Source organism: Hevea brasiliensis, chromosome 10 (assembly GCF_030052815.1).
Source record: "Hevea brasiliensis isolate MT/VB/25A 57/8 chromosome 10, ASM3005281v1, whole genome shotgun sequence".
Taxonomy (NCBI): domain Eukaryota; kingdom Viridiplantae; phylum Streptophyta; class Magnoliopsida; order Malpighiales; family Euphorbiaceae; genus Hevea; species Hevea brasiliensis.
Genome location: NC_079502.1, coordinates 874,046 through 885,173, shown reverse-complemented (window position 1 = coordinate 885,173; position 11,128 = coordinate 874,046).

Sequence of the window (11,128 nt, the reverse complement as noted above, 5' to 3'; positions counted from 1 at the left end):
GGCGATCTGATCCCCCTAGGACCTCCATTCCAGCCCACGGTCAAGCAGCATCCTCGAGGCAAACACATTCTTCAGGGAGAGAAAACCTTCCCATGGATGAGCTGCCATCGATCCTTCAGGAAACCGACCTGCAGTCGTTCAACCAAGAGTATAACATTCAGCCTGATTCATACGAACTCATTAAGTGTCACGGCGATCTTCGAGCCGATCACTTCTTTGAAAAGAATGATATGATCATGGTATACGAAGAGCAACTAAAAGGCGGGCTGCGGTTCCCTCTTGATGACTTCTTCAAGGAAGTCTTAAAATTTCACAAAGTGTGCATAGCCCAAGTTCACCCGAACTCATGGCGGATCCTGGTGGCCTTCAGAGGCCTTTGCCGAGCCAAAGGACTCAGTCCAACGGCGAAGGTATTCGCCGAGCTATATAGGCTGACTCGTCGAAAGGACGATGAGTACTGGTTCTTTCAGGCGAAGCCACATTGCGGGCTCTTTACCGGTCTGCCCTCCTCCTTGAAGAATTGGAAGAATCGCTTCTTTATTCTGAGGAGCAAAATTTCGAACGGCTTTGAGGGTTTCCCACGCAGCTGGTTATACCAGGGCCCTTTACTTCCGAAGCGCATCACTTTGAATAGGGAAGAGGGCCTAATGTTGATGGAACTGAAAGATCAGGCGGCCAGACAAAAATTCTCTTATTTAGATGCAGTGACAGCCGAACTGCATCATTGGACTATGCAGCTGGTCACCAGCCAAGAATGCGGGCTTCAGCTCTCTGACCTCGGCTTTGGTACTTTCTACATCTCTGATCTTTGGGCCTTAGCGATCTCACTGACCTTTTCTTTGTGCAGGTGTGGCAAGCGGCAAGGCTTCTAAAGAGAGTCGGAAGCGAAAAAGAGAGGTCTCCTGGAAAGTACGGGAGATGAAGCCGGCCGAGCTACTTCAGACGCCCAGGCATGATCCTGGGGAAATGCAAGGAGGCTCTTCTCAACCCTCAGGACAGCCGATCCCCGACATAGAAGTGGTTCGGTCTCCTCCTCGTCAAGAAGTGCCGTCACCACCCCCTCCAGTTGCTTCGAGTGCGGAAGGGGTTCCTTCCCAACCACCTGTGAGGACCCTTTCCCGCGGCGCCCAGATCCTGATCCACTCTCTGGAGAAGAACCGCACGGTTCGAGAGAACCCGGGTTTTGCTAAGGTCTTGGGGTCCTCCATCTGCCTTCGGGAGGATCGGGATAGGCTAACCCCGAACAGCCTCGACGACATCCTGACGCAAACCATGAGCCTGAGCGTGGAGAGTCTGGTGAACCAACATATTATCCCGGAGAAGGCTCACCACTTGAGGCAGGATGTCGAGAAGGTGGGTCAGGAAGCTGCTTCCCTCCGATCTCAACTTTCGTCTGCCTAAAACTACATATCTGAAATTGAGGGGCAGATGAAATTTTACGAGGATAAGCTGGCCGAGCAGGCTCATGTTCTTGAAGAGGTTCGAGCGCTCCGAGCTGCTGAAGTCGCTCGCCTCACTGAGGAGCTTAAAGTGAAAGAAGAAGAGGCAGTGACGAGGGAGGCCGGTGCTTATGTGAACACTCATGGGGATCTCTTGGCTGAGCTCAGGAAGTGATATCCCGAGAAGGACTTCTCTTGGATGGTGGATCTGGCTCCCCAGGACGAAGGTGAAGATAGTGAGGAGGAGGCTGAAGGTGAGAGGGGAAGCGAACAAAATGTAGAACAGGCTGGGGGTGATCCTCCAGCCGAATGACTTGTATAAATTTTAATTTAAAATGAAATGAAATTCCCTTTTTGTTCAATGAATGGATGGGGTGGGAAAGTATCTGAATTGCATAAGCACTTGATCGTCTAAACATATCACAACAACTAAAAGTGATTATTAATCTAAGTGTAAGAGGTCGGAAAACACTATAAGCATGAGATTGGTTGAGAACAAACGATAAACGGGACTTGATTAAAATTGGAAATTTAATTTGAACACTTAAGATCAGAATCATCATTAAACCAGATTGGATCCTTAACTCTATCAGATGATTATCCCCAAACTTTTAAAAGGGAGATCGGCAATAAGACTGGTAACATAAAGGTCTAGTGTTGGTTCAATTTTGTTTGACAAGAGAGATCGAAAATGTAATTGACTAGTCAGGAGACTTAACAATTGGTTTGAGAGATCGGTGAGGCTTTAAATGATATGGGGACTTAGTATTGATTCGATTCCTTTTGAGGAGAGATAGAAAATGTGATTGACTGGTTAGGAGACTTGACAATTGGTGAGGCTTTAGACTTAGTATTGATTCGATTCCTTTTGAGGAGAGATCAGAAATGTGATTGGCTAGCAAAGGGAGACTCGGTGCAGGGGATCGATTTCAAAGTTTATTGATTTTGGGGATCGGTTTCAAAGTTTATTGATTTCAGGGATTGGCCAAAATATGGTGTCGACAGTTACCATTATAGTTTTGTGATTTGGCTTGCAAAGCGCCCTCTACAATTCCTTCTGAAGGAGCGGAAGCATGAAAAACACAAGTTTATACCATTGAATTCAAAAATTTTCACCTAGGGTGACATGCATCATGCAAGATTTATTTTTATCTATTTGATTTCAATGATAAATAACATATTAAAACTCTTTTAATATGTTTTTGGAGCTGTATTTGCCATTTAAGATTTTAAAATTAATCAGATTAATTTTAGAACCCTAGATTAGATCAAGAACAAATACACTAACCTTTTGATGCACTACAGTGTATTTGTGCCTTTCGAATGCGTCTTCAGGACACCAGATGTTGTCCCTCTAGCTTGTCCACACCAAGTTCACCTATGGCAGCCCTTGAACAGCTTCTAAAGCTTTTTCTATTAATTAGAAAATCAAGTTTTGCCTTTTAAGAGATTAAAGATGTAAACAGGACACTAGAAACAATTTCTAGTATTTTCAATTCAAGAGATTGTTTGCTAATCTCTTGGAATAGATGAGAGAAGAAGATGAAGAAAAGGGAGACCCTCTTGGGTGGCGGCTCCAGGGATATCAACTGCTGGTTGTATTTTTTTCTTTTCATAACAACACTTATATAGGTAGGTCAACACATAAAACCCTTGCCACTTGTCACCCTCTGATTGGTTTTAGGTTTAATTGACCCAATCACATTGTGCAAAGTGTCATACCTATATTTAATCTTAATTTTAATCATCTTACATGATTAAAAAATATTTGGCAAGCTTATGTGTAGTGCTATGTGTCACCATCTCATGGTGCCACATGTTACCCTGTGAAATGACCAAAATGCTCCTGTGTCTTAATTTTGAGTTCTCAACCCAAAATGATTATTTCTCTTCTTCTAATCAATTTATATCAAATATAAATCAATTAATTAATCTTTATTAATTAATTTCTCATTAATTAAATTCAGATTTAAACACTTTAAATATAAATTTAACTTATACTATACATCCAATAATCTAGATTTGGTTTCCAGCCATGCTAGGGACTTTGCAATCTAATTGCAAACCAAACCTATTTAATTAATCAATTAAACTCTTTAATTAATTAATTAATTAAATCATATTTAATTTGGTGATTACTTGTATATGTGTGTGACTTACTAAGCTCATCACTAATTGGCAATGAGATATGATATCAACTCTTAATATCATCAGAACTCTTTCTTACCATAAATGATTTCTTTAAACCATTTTATGCACCTCATAGACCATGGTTAATACCTAGCATAGCATGCCATGGCCACCCAATTAGTAATAAGGTTTACCTTAAATGAACCTATAATCATATGTTACCATGCACTAGAATCTCTCTGTTATAAAATCCCAACTCAAGCTGGAGTCATGGTTTATGTCAAACTCCATTTGCAATGAATATTATGTTATCTTTAATTCCAGTTATTGATTAAAAAGATTTTCTCATTAGAAACTCTTTTTTGATTAAATCTATCTGTCCTAGCCAGGAACTTGAAACATCAAGAACAATTAAATGAACGTAGGATTTTATCTCTATTTACTTAGAGGAACATATTCCATCTTGATCAACACCTACCTCCATATATAACTAGTAGGAGCCAACACATGCCCATATACCCATACACAGTACAAGTATGAAAGCAGTATCAAACTCAAACCTCCTATATACAAGATAACTGTGCTATCTCAGGTCTAAAGATTATATGCACTGATATGATTTATGACAATACATTGACAAGAGTAAACTTCATGTGCTTGTCATAAGTGTCACTGGTTCGGCCTACTTATCATGTATAAGTGCCTATTATATTTGTTATATGGCATGAGACTCATCATTCCATCTTATTTATATCTCATATAAATAACTTGGGAATAAACATGAATACAATCTTTCTGGATAAGTCATGTCCTTATTATGAAGTATCCTCGATTGTGAACCTATTTATGATACTTTGTACTAGAAATACTGTCGCTCATATTCTTAACAACTTAAGAATAGAATTTCTAACAAAATATCAATGGACCTTTTCTATTACACATAAATATATTATGTAAACGAAAAAAGTGGAAATGGCTTTTATTAAAAAAAAAATGTACAAGATACATATTAAATGATATGCTCTAGGGCATATTACTAACACCTTCTTGTCTCATAAACCTCCTCTGTTCCTGCACCTATAATGCATTCAACAATTCTACCAAGGTGATGCTTGACAGATCTTTTGAGGATATTGTAATTTTAAACTTTTCAGGAAATCGTGACTAAGATTTTTTGCACAATTCTAGAATCAGAAAAGTCAATACCTAGTAGTCTTACCCTGTTAACTATGTTGAGTAGTCTATCTGAATATTCTTTGATTGTTTCTAATTCTTTCATCTTTTGAAACTCAAATTCTCTAATCAAATTCAACACTTGCATACCTTTAATCCTCTCGTAACCTTCATATTCTTGCTTCAAGAAATCCTAGATTTCTTTAGCTATTTTGAGAGTCATTATTCTATTGAAAATTGTGGAAGAGACTACTGCAAACAAGCTTGCTCTTGCTTGTGATTTTCTTTGCCTCTTTTCTCTATGACTTTTGATTTGTGCAATGGTTGAATTGTACGGCAAAGGAGGAATTTCATATTCTTATTATACAGCTTCCCACACATCAATAGCATCAAGATAGGCTTCCATTCTAATAGCCCATACCTGATAATTTGTAACATCAAACACCGGGGGAGCAATCGTCGTTAATGAAGTTTCTAAATTCATCTTCAATGGGTTATAGTTTTGTGTTTGTGCAGGAGGAATGTTTATGGGTTGTGTTTTTGGTCCCTCAAGATGTAACTCTGATACCAATTTGTAACTAATAAGAGCTGGAAAAATATTTTGAACTACTGGAAACACATTCTTTATTAGGTACCGAAACCACCAATTTATACAGCGTAATGTTGAAACTAAAATGCAGAAAAATCTGCTACATATCAGCCTAATCTCAACTAATATTTGACTGGTTTATTTTCCTAAAGAATAGCAAAATATAAATTAAATTTGTTGACAGATTCAAAGACATGATACTTAACAATCTTCATCAACTGTTATTATTTGTTTTCCAATTTTATATCCTTACTATCAAACAACATGGGTGCCCTACAAAGACTAAAAGCCATATGGGATTTGTGAGGTTTGTTCTCTCATTCTTATTTACCAAGTTTTTATAACACCCCCTCACCCGTCTACAGTGTAGCCGAGCAAGGTATGCCACATTCGGTGCTGGAGCACCCTATCTTATCTTGTTATGTACATTATTAATTTAATGTCTATTTATTTTTATTATCCTACGTATAAATTTTTTTTATCATATTTCATTCTTATGAAGACTCAGACAGAATCTCCTCTGTTTTATTAGTACATGGAGGGTTTCACTATTTACCTGTTAATATTTTCATATCATAAGTTCAATCTATATCAATTTATCCCTTGTCATATCCATCTCATTAGTTTCCATGTATCACATCATATCATCAATTCATATCATATGTCATATAATCAATTTATGTAAAATACATTTACTTTTATTAATAGAATTCATATACAATAATTTACAATTTATATTACAGTCTCAAAATGAATTACATCTTTGACTTATGTACAGAAGTCAAAAATATAAAATCTAAATATATATGAGCCCTACCAAAAATACTCTGCTGTGGTGACTCCCACACTAGTGCAGATCTACTTAGAATCTTTGTCTGGACTTTATTGGTCAATCTCTCCAATACCTACGCGAGAAAACAATCCATTGTGCTAAGCATATTGCTTAGTGGTGCATAATTTAAAATAAAAATAACTGAATAATCAAGGATAATTATTTCATGTATAAATTCATATAGAGATTCATATTTCATGAACTCTAAGTCAATTACACATTTATTGAACTTTAAAAGCAATTAAACTTGTCAGGATCCTTTCTAATAATTTATTCCATTCTTAAGTCTTCTTAATTTCATATCAGTGATCTCTTCATGTAATTATTTAATTTTTAAAACTTATTACTTATGAGTCGTTTCATAACTTTAGCTGCTCCATAGGAACATATTAATTTACTGGGATCTCTTCATTTAATCAATTGAATTTTACAACCTATTACTCAGATTTGTGATCTTTTCGGTACTTAATTAAATTTAAAACTCATTATTCATATTTGTGCCCAATTAACTTATAACAAACTGTAATGTTGGATACACGGGAGTATACTAGTTAGACCTCCATATGTCTACCCTATATACAACTATCATGTCAGGCACAAGGCCAACAAGTAGGCATAAAGCCATAAATCATATCAGATATATTTTGTCGATAAATGATTATTCATGTAAAAATCATATTAGTGCATTCTCAGTATTTTAAAATCATATCAATGCCAAGTAACCTATAATAGTCTATAAAGACTGGATACACAAGAATATTCTATCTTGTATACACCTGTCATGTTAGGCACAAGGCCAGCGGGCAGGCTATTAAAGCCAGAAATACAATTAGGCACAATGGCCAACGGGCAAGCATATAGCTTGTAGAACTATCATATCAAACATATATTGTCAGTTCATGATTTTCCATGTAAGCAGTACTGCTATCTGTAGTTCCTAATTGGTATACGAATCGATCCAACTATATATATATAAGCCTAGGTTTACTTTGGGTAAGTAAGCATTATTAATTATTTAACAAAATTTTCATGTCCATGTATAGTGAAAAAGTGGGTCCCACATACTTATTTCATATAATTTAGCATGTAGTGACTTATTAGGGATAAGTCCCTACTAAATACAATTTATTTCAAGAACCTTTCTTCGGGTTCAGTTTTACTGTCTTGACTTTGCATATCAAATTTAACAGTTTGTGGCCACTGTTTGGCCCCACTTCTTTTATGGAAGTTGTTCTTCTATGTCTTATCTTTATTGGCCCTTTTGAATCATGTCATTTGAATTTGTATAACTCTAGTCATGGTCAAATAACCATAATTGGTTTAGTTGCAAATTCTAATTCTTAACTAGGCAGTATTGGTATTACATTTTAGCAATTTATTTAAACAAGTTTTAGTAACATTTAGGCCTAGTACTCTTCATAGGATTTGTTGCCCTATGTCTTATGGTCACTCAAAATTTCTAGTTGTAATTTTTCAAGTCATGTAGACTTAATTATAGTCACAGTATTAGCCTGGACTCAAATGTCCTATACTAACATGAGTCCCATTTTTGCTAGTAACTTTGACCCAAAATTTAAGCTTCATACATTCATAATTTGAGGAAGGTAAAACAAAATTAAAGCCCTATTTCTTAGGTTTCCAGAACTATATGGCACATCTTCATTGAAGTTTTCTAGTGGTATATATGCTTAAAAGACTATGCTGGAGTCAATGGTTACTTATGCACATTTTCAGAATTTATACACTAAATTGACCTAGCCAATTGACCTATTTCTCTTAACTTTTGGATTTTGGTCAAAATACCAATCTTGTAGGTCTATGTCTTATTGAAATTTTGGCACTGATTTCAGGGCATTTGAATTTAGGTGGACCAAGTTATGGCCTCTTTGCCAAAACTGGTCAAGTTGCCTTTGTCTAGAAATTCTGGGCAGTTTTGGTACTGGACAGTTTTGGTAACCCAACTCGGGCAAGCCATTTGACTTGGTTAATGGTATTTCTGGGCTCTGGTATCTTGACAAAAGTTGTAGCCCTATGTTTAAGCTTTCCAATGGTATAAATTTCAGGTCATTTGGACCTATCTAGAGTGAGTTATGGCCAAATGAATAAATACTGTTCATTTGATCAAAATTCTGGGTTCATAATTTGGTAATCCGGATTAGGGCAATATTTAGGTCACTTTTAAGGCAGAATTTGGACATGGTTTCTTCATGAAAAATGGTACATTTTAGGTCTAGTTTTACCTCCAATTAGTCTCATACCAATTGGAGTCACACAATTTCACTTATGGCTCAAAACATTCAATGCCTTTAATAAATACTCAACCTGCAAAAAAATTGTACACTTTCAATTTCATTCCTCCAACTCCCAAACCACAAATTTGCATTCATGGCACTTCTAATATCATCAAACTCTAATTCACATTGTCAACTTCAAACATACACATGCAATTTAATTCTAATACATATAATCACCTTAATCAACATCACTAATCACCATTATAAGTAGGAATTCATCAAACTATCAAGGGAACTAAGGCTGCCGAATTCAAGGTTTCCCAAATACTCATCAATTTCTTCAAATTTCAACTCATTTCAACCTCAAATCAATGTTTAACTAAGAAAGGAAGTGAAAACTTGCACTAATCTTTAATAAAAAATTTCCCAAGCTTGTAAATCTTTGAAATTTCCACTTCTTGTTACTGCCTATAGCCTTCCCAAGGTGTGAGGATCAACTTTAATGAAGTGGTCTTGTGATTTCATATGGAAAATGATGGGATTTCAAGCTTGCATGAAAACTTCCATGGAAGAACTTGGGAGATGGAATTCAGCCATTGTTGAGAAGATTGAAGAAGAAAATGAGTTAGTGGATTGATTTGTCTCATATGCTATTTATATACCCCATTAAGGTTATTTAATTATTAATTATAATATTAAAGTTTTCATATTCCAAATAATCCCCCCATATTTCCTTTAATTACATTACAAATATTATTTCATATTTTCATGGGGTTTTCAAATTTTAATTTCACTCTTTTTAATGGACATTTAGGTCAAAAGTTAATTCTAGGTGTCAAATGACCAAAATGCCCTTGTTCGGGTCATAGTCCCACTTTTTCGATAATACCGATTAAATCCTTGATCCGACGGTTCCTTTAATTTCATTTTCATCGGTACCGATTAACTAAATTTTCTTTGATATTTTTAATATCATTTATACCTCAGTAAAACTTTAATTACATCCCGAAAATTATTTCCTAGGGTTCCTCGTAGGTCTGGGATCGTCAACTGTTTACGCAGTGACTTCCCAGTACGGTCACCCATCGCTACGGTTCCAGCTCATTTAACCTAATTGCATTTCATATTTTTTTATTTTTTCTTAATTCTTCTTATATTTTCTTATCATGTATTCCATCATTTTATGTCTCTTCACTATCATTTAAGTGTAGTTCCAGGCATCCTAGCCATCCAGACAAACTTTAGTCGTCTGAACAGTAGAACATACGGACTACCTACGGTGAGGGTGTTACAGTTTTATTCTATTTTTAATCCTTGCTTTCCTGAACCTTGTTGGACTCTGTATTTGATGATTTTCTGTAAATGTTTTGATTTTATGTTCTATTTGGTGAGCTCTCATGGAATGGGTTTTTCATATTTGTTTAAAAGAAGTCTTCAATCTCTCTATGCTGCGCTTATGTGCCAGTCCTTCAGATGAATTACTAATCTGTCCTATAGGATATAAGGATTGAGTTAAGATTCAGAGGAATTTATCATTGTGTTTAGCAGATAAATATCTCAATCCCTCACATCAAGTTAGATACATATATACACACACACACAAAAACACACCTCATTACATAATATTAATTTCCTCTCTCTCTGTCCTTGAAGGTGGCACAGACTGTAAAAGTGGCATTGGTGTAGGAATCAGGTGTGGATTTCACATACCATCGTGGATATCCTCTTCCATTATGATATTTAAGGTCCTTACTAGCTTCTTTTCAATATAGAGTAAGCTTAGTTAGGGTCTTTATCTATTCTCTAAAAGTGGTTTCTTTTTCTGCTTTCCTTTTCCTCAGATGGAGAAGAGAAAGAAACAACATTAAAGTTTCCCATGTTTCTATTATGCATCTTGAATCTGACACACACACACACACATATATATATATGCACACACACACATATATATATATATGCACACCAAAGATTAAAATAAAGATGGTGTCTTGGTTTGAGGAAAGAATGGAAGTTTTTTTTTTTTTTTTTGGCTCCAGGGGAAAAGAGAGAGAATTCTAGCGATTTTTGTATTAGTGAGATAGGAAGAAGGTTCCTACCATCACTGTTTTAGAATAAATACTTATTTTCTTAATCGGGATACTATGCTATGTGTATATGTTGTCGTGGTTGAGTGTCTCGTGGGAGAGGCTAATAATTGTGGGACGCAAAAAAGGCAATTACACACCTCAAAAATTAACACAGCATGCTCATTTTGATTTTGGCATAGCAGGTCTAGTAGTACATATTCAATTTGCATTACAATCAATAGAAAATTGAACATACGAGCTTAAATTATTATATCTCTTGCCATCCTAAATGCTATGTTACAACGTCAATAATTTACATTGTAACACCCTCACTTTAGATAGTCCATACATTCTACTGTTCCGGTGACTAATGTCTGTTCGGACAGCCAGAATGTCTGGAATTATATTTAAACTAGAGTGAGGAGTCATAAATAACCCAAATGATGACAAGTAAATTAAGGAAAAATTTAAGCAATGAAATGAACTAAGGTTAAATGAGTCGTAACTCCGACGATGGGTGACCTAATGGGAAGTGACTGTAAAGACTGAAACCCTAGACCCGTGAGAAACCCTGTGAAATAATTTTTGGGACTCCAGTAAAAAGTTATTGAGCCTTAGATGACAAAAGAATGCCAAGAAAATAAACAAAATAAATAATGGCACAG